The sequence below is a fragment of the Haliotis rufescens genome, unplaced genomic scaffold (assembly GCF_023055435.1).
Source record: "Haliotis rufescens isolate VD_foot unplaced genomic scaffold, xgHalRufe1.0.p SCAF_17, whole genome shotgun sequence".
NCBI lineage: Eukaryota > Metazoa > Mollusca > Gastropoda > Lepetellida > Haliotidae > Haliotis > Haliotis rufescens.
In genome coordinates, this window is record NW_025963857.1 from 26,059,183 (window position 1) to 26,065,951 (window position 6,769).

Sequence of the window (6,769 nt, forward strand, 5' to 3'; positions counted from 1 at the left end):
ATACAGTTACGTAAGTGTGCTCTTTGTCGGTCACAAAGAGCGTGCAGTGCAGGGCCGTATGTATACAATAGTATGCATTTGTCGCGAACTTTAGATATCATCACTGTTTGATAGTGATTCAAAGACACATACTCACGATATGGTTGTTATTGTACAATCGACTGTACTTTTAGCAGAGCTTTAAAATGAATATGGAAAGGGTTTTCTCGCTTTTATTTACTGTTATATATGTGTTCATATATAATTGATAATGGAAACCAAATACGATGTCCCGTGTTACCCGTAGTTCGAGACAACCGGAGTGCCGATATTGGACAACAGAGTCGGGTTCTGTCGGACCATAATGACAGTGATTGAGTATACATTTACGCCGCTTTTACAATATTCTAGCAACATCTCGGCGGGAATTGAACCGCGTTTCGGTGCAACGAGCGAACGCTTTAACCACTTGGCAACTTCATGTCCCCGAGGCCACAGAGACATCGATATATCGAGTTAAAAAGTTTGAAATAATTAGGTTACCTCAATATATTCTTCGAATATAGCTCGTGTTGAAGATGGGGTTAAAAAATAAAAAAACAACCTTTCCACATTCATAAGAAATTTCTACTTATAGCAGAGTCGATTGTACGATTCTGACTATATCATAACCATGTGCTTATGAATCACTATTACATAGTGGTTTTCCCGTCACAAACACATGCAAAGGCAAGTCAATTTGAAAATACACCTGTCCTCAATAAAACGTTTGGGAAGCTTTACTGAGGCCTTGAATGTTGTGGGGCGGTCGGGTAGTCTAGTGGTTAAAGCGTTCGCTCGTCACGCCGAAGACCCGGGTTCGATTCCCGACATGGGTACAATGTGTGAAGCCCATTTCTGGTGTCCCCCGCCGTGATATTGCTGGAATATTGCTAAAAGCGGCGTAAAATCAAACTCACTCACTCACTTGACCAAACAACCATTGAGCTAGAGTCATGTGGCTCTCTTTGAAATCTTCGTACAAACAGCACACGGCCAATAACAGCTACCTAGATCAGTGCCGAAGATAGTTATTTTCTGAGTCATTGGAACGACTGTGTCGTTCAGACATCCTCTTGTTTATATGAATGTGTGTCAACAATAAATTTCTACATTTCACACGGTAGGATGCCATGTGACATCATGAAATGCCACATTCGATCCCACAGCTCTGGGTAACCTCCAATATCATTCGAAACGTGATCTTTATTGCTCTGTGCACTGTATTGTTTAACAAAGACAGGTGATGTTGAGTATGTTTCGTAAGCAGGCCTAAATTGATACAGTCCTTTTTCGTGAAGATATTAATTCATTCTTCCCTCATAAATATGAAATAAACATGTTAAAACACTCTTTTACAACTCTGTTTTAACAATATATTTAACATTGACAGAGAAATTCTAAGCCAGTGTATGTTATGCCTTATGCTTCCCCCTTTTTTCGCTTTCTTCAATACACCGATCTGCCAACCATCATATGAGCCCAAGTGCTTTGTAAATGCTCAACAATCCGCTTTCATAACGTTTATCTCGTATTGAAATGCTTTGAAGGGCCTCTAAGCTAAAGCAAAAATGAAGCCTTTTAGGTTTTTTCAATATTACACTGAACATGCGGCATGTTCTGGTAAATAACGTGTCATGGGTTGCAAAGGAACTTCTCAAAGATAATAATGGTTTGATTGAAAAAGTGTTCTGGCCCTCACCCCCCTTCACACACACACATATATGCTTGTCGTAAAAGGCGACTATGCTTGTCGTAAAAGGCGACAAACGGGATCGGGTGGTCAGGCTCGCTGACTTGGTTGATGCATGTTATCGATCCAAATTGCATAGTCGTTGCGCTGAGACCACTTTGAGCAACGGGCTTCAGTTATGAGTAAGTGCGTCTCATTTCCACCTAAGTCCTGATTCAGCAGTAAACACGGAAGATTCCTATTGGTTGGAGTAAATGTCACGTGACATGTATACTCTCTAACGTCTTACATAGTAGGCGAGTCGCAGGTTGTGAACGAATAGTATTTGCGTAATGACATGCATTTCATCAAAAGTGCTGCTAAACAAGGATTTATGATACATAAAACCACAACGCCAGAGAACATCCTGTCTCTAATATCCAGCTGAACAGATTCAAGACGGGACTTGTAACAGGGCTTTATAGAGGTAAGGCTTAACGTTTTATCTGACATGAATTTCGTTGGTTATGTACAAGTTTGCATAAAAAAACACATATTTTACTGAACACGCATGTCATGGTGCATAACTACAGTAGAGAGTGTGGTATCTACCATAACGTCCCGTCGTTACAATACACAGGGCTTATCCCTCCTACAGGCTCTGGTAGGGAAATTACAATTTTGTATTGAATTGTAAAGGGATGCTAAATTTTCTTATCAAACACTATGCTAATCTCACGCAGTGATGAGATTCGTTGACTTAAGTAGTTGAATGCCTGTCCTCGTACCGCAGTGGCGTTGGATTTTGTTTGTTTGTTTGCTGTTTACCGCCGCACTGAGCAATATATGGTCTGTAAATAATCGAGTCTTGACCAGACAATCCAGTGGTCGACATCATGAGCATCGATCCACGCATTTGGGATATGAGGACATGCATCAACCAAGTCAGCGAGTCTGACCACCCGATCCGGTTAGTCGCCTCTTACGACAAGCATAGTCGCCTTTTATGGCAAGAATGGGTTGCTCAAAACCTATTCTGCCCCGGATCTTCACAGGTCCATTGTACATGAACAGTAGAACCAGTGTGACGCGGGACTATGTGGAGCACGATTTTATTCACCATGTTGAAAGTAACAATTACTGAATAGATGTTTTTACACAATTTGAGATGGAAAGATATTCATGTGATAATTTACTTTGAAAAAACTCTTTTGGAAATGTGTTCAATTCTGAACATACATATTGTGAATGGAAGATTTGGAACTGACTATCAAATCGGTGACTGAACATTTATTTGGCATTTAGTGAGTGAGTTGGGTTTAACGCCATTTTAACAGTATTCCATTTATATCACGGCTTAATGTCGGTTTAATGTGGGAGGAAAGCCCGAAGTGATGCATGCCTCAGACGTTTACCACTTCGGTGAAACCCACGAGTATGGGTATGGTGCTGACAAACCTAGAATCATAATCGGGGCGAAATGGGATTCGAACCTACAATCATAGGTTTCTGGCGTTCCCAAGGGACGCAACTCAGACAACTGGGCCACCCGTGCCTCCTATTGGGCATTTAGGGTGTAGTGTGATAGATTATGGTTTGGCATCGAGTGACATGTTCCCTGATGTTGATGAATGTCTCTGTAAAAAACATGAACGGTGCCATTATGTAAATGCGTTCAGAAATAACTAAAGATAACTCATACCTTATTAAGTAAAACAAAGTTTGCATGAATACAAATTACTGTGTGGAATCAAGAAGGACCAGTTTGCACAATGTAAAAGGAGTGACCTAGAAAATGCAGCAGCGGTAGACTCTAAACGTTTCTGGGACATCATATGTATGTCTGGACGACCGCAACGACCCAATCCTATTGATATACAAGACTGGGGGACTATTTCTCGTCGCTGAATTCTGAACCAATGGGTATTCAGGATAATCTTGGTGAGGTGGAAGACATAGTGACAGGTCATGGTTATGTGCAAGAATTGACAATTGACATATCAGAATCCACAATCACCAGATCCGAACTTTTTGAAAGCATCAGTGCTTGGAAACATAATAAATCAGCTGGCTTGACGACATCTATGGAAGCCATTGTACAAACATGGTTTGAGTGCTAAAATTGGTAAAATGTTACAATCCTTGTACAGTAATGTAAAGGCCTGTGTTCGTTCAAACAACAGAGTATCTGGTATATGTGTTGCTTCATGGGTGTGAGTCAAGGGTGTATGCTTTGGCCCTTTTTGTTTCAGTTTTTTTCATAAACGAATTGGTTACAAAATGGAAATGGTGTTTAGTTACATCCGGAATTTATTTAAATTTTTCTACTTCTATTAGCGTAAGACCTTACTGTGTACAAATGAAGTTGAATATCTTACATGATGACTGGTGTAAATGGGAAATGCCAGTCAATCTATCGAAAACAAAAATAGTTGTTTTTCAAAAATAGGGGAGGTTTATCACGTTATGAAAAAATGGTATTATGATGGAAATGCGTATGAAGTAGTTACCGGATACAGTTATCTTGGCTTGTATTTTAGCAATAGATTACTGAGATCGAATGTTTAAATAATATTCCAATTGAGGCAAGAAAGGTGTTCATGGTCCTGTTAATGAGTATACATTCCCTGAAACCATACTCGCCTCACTCACTCACTCAAATGTTTAGATACAAAGATATCACCAATGCTTTTATACGGGGCTGGAATTTGGGGGTTCAGTGACATAGAACCGAGTCTGGCAGATGTTCTATTCAGTCGCTCGCTGTTTTGAAGTGTGTCAAAAATTGGCTGTCTCTTTATAATATGCAGGAATCTCGTATACCCCCAAAATATGCAACAATATGCTGCAGTTGTACGATGAACAAGGCCACGTAAATTGGGTAACGAAACTTAAATCTGTTACTTTCAGATTAGGATTTGGGGATGTCTGGTACTTTCAAACATGTGGTAATAAAACCGCGTTTTTAAATATGTTACATCAGCGGTTAAAACCTTTTTTCAGGTTTGGCATGGTAATTTATGCGAAAACCCCCAAATGGCATATTATGCACAGTTTAAAACATCCATTTCATGTGAGAACTATTTGAGTAGTATAACTGTAAATAAAAATCAGGACTCGTTTTGGGTTCAGTTCAACATTCCTCGTGAATTTAGAAAATGTAAAGTTTGTAACCTAAACCATATCGAAAATGAATATCACTTCTTTTTTTTAAATTTCTATGTTATAGCCATCTGAGGCAAAGTTTTACATCTTTCCAAATATTCTGAAGTTTAATACACTACTGTCATCGCAAGACCCTATTATCAATATGAATAAAGAAAAGTACTTGATTTTACGCCAATGCTGTAAGAACACAAATACTCCAGTTTTGATAATATGCAATTATGTTAAAACTGCTTTTTCAAAAATAAAATGCAAAGGAATGTGTTGTATTTTATACTGTTTGCACCTAAATTGTATTGCGTTTGTACATAAAGTCCCGTGGCCTACAAGTATTGATTAAAGTGAAGACTAATAAAGAGAGATATTTAAAGGATTATATAACATGTAATTTTATTTTTGAAGAAGTAATGTTCATGAACTGGATGTTCCAATGGGCACGATAAAAATAACGACCTTGCAATTGTTTGATACAAGCACAGCCTGTCTGGTTCATAACGAGTTCATGAATAATTACTTTAAAAAATCGGTATTGCAAGTAACTACAGTTTTGTCTCACAAAGAGAATGCACATTAGAATTGTGAGACACTGTGTTAACATTTGTATATGTGAAATGGCATGCGCTGTTAGACATTGCTGCATATATCATTAATCCTGGGAATCAACGCGTTTCGGTGCGACGAGCGAGCGTTTTAATCACAGGGCCGCTTCACGGCCTGGAGGCCATACAAAACGCCGAAGAGTTTGTAATAACTAGGTTACAATTTATTCATGAGTTCTATTTTTATGCACATCCTCTACATTCTTTTTGACTGCTTTAAAGGTACTTTTTGTCAACAGATTATACTCATATGTATGAAAGGATATTATGCGAACGCGTATTGCTCCACCTGACACAGCATTCGAAATGAAAGGAAACCATCGAGAGATACCAATGGACAGGCAGATCTAATGGAACACCTGACCTAAAAATATTAAAATTGGAATTTCCTTTTAGCACAGGTGTCATAGCTATCAGTAGGGACTTATGTGTACGAAAATATTAACTCCGTTTGAAATAAAGCAGCTTTTGGAAGAAACGTTCGTTGGCCATCTTTAGCTTTATCACTGAGTTTCTCGAACCTTCCAGTGATATGAATATCTATTTATTTACACGACGTCTATTAACTAAACTCTGCCAAAAAGGAAACGCAAAAGTGATTTTAGGTGTATATTCTATATATGGTATTGATAATCATCAAATGGTAATCGATTGTTTAAAATTGGCACACATCATTGTAATTGACCCTGGTTCTGTATGGCACACATGGAACAGTAGTCTTTGAAGGTTTCGGTCATCTATTCTCAAAATGATGTATTACCACCATTAAAGTCCAAAACTGACTGGCATCGTCATCCCATGGAAGCAATCAGAATTTGGTCTGGGGAATCTTCACAACTGTCGGAGGTTCTGTGGTTGTTGCTGACGTGCTCGTACTCTTTGATCCAGCGCATGCTATAAACGTTCGATAGGGTTGGAGATCTGGAGGGCCATGGTGGCCCCTGGATGCTGTGATTCCTGACAAAATTTGTCAATCTTGCCGTGTGCGGTCGGGCGTTGTGTCTTTTGGAATATGACGTTCTTTTGTTGCATAAGGGGAAGGACGTGAGGCCGAAGAATCTTCATCACAGTTGTGGCCATACTCTGTGACCTTGACACCATTGACGTCGCAGCCGACGATGCAGGTTCGTCAAAATGACACATGCAACTGGTGGTCTGGCGCGAAAACCTTCAGCACGTTGTTTTTGGGCTGACATCCTACGCAATCCTGGTATTGCCATGGTTGTACTGGTGCGAGTGGTGGTTCTTTCACGGAAGTGACGTTGCCGTTTGAATCTGTTTTGTACTCTAGTAGATATCCGCGGGAAGGCATGTG

General features: G+C 39.5%; 1 protein-coding gene across 2 annotated transcripts in view; it reads left to right on the forward strand.

Moving 5' to 3' along the window:
• The first annotated feature begins 1,982 nt into the window (after positions 1 to 1,982).
• The window catches only part of LOC124138596 (sodium-coupled monocarboxylate transporter 1-like), a 53,016-nt gene continuing 48,229 nt past the window's right edge, over positions 1,983 to 6,769 (forward strand). For both annotated transcript variants that reach the window (XM_046505326.2, XM_048397815.1), the window contains exon 1: positions 1,983 to 2,177. The gene's annotated coding sequence lies outside the window, so the exon portion shown is untranslated. The remainder of the gene's footprint in view (positions 2,178 to 6,769) is intronic.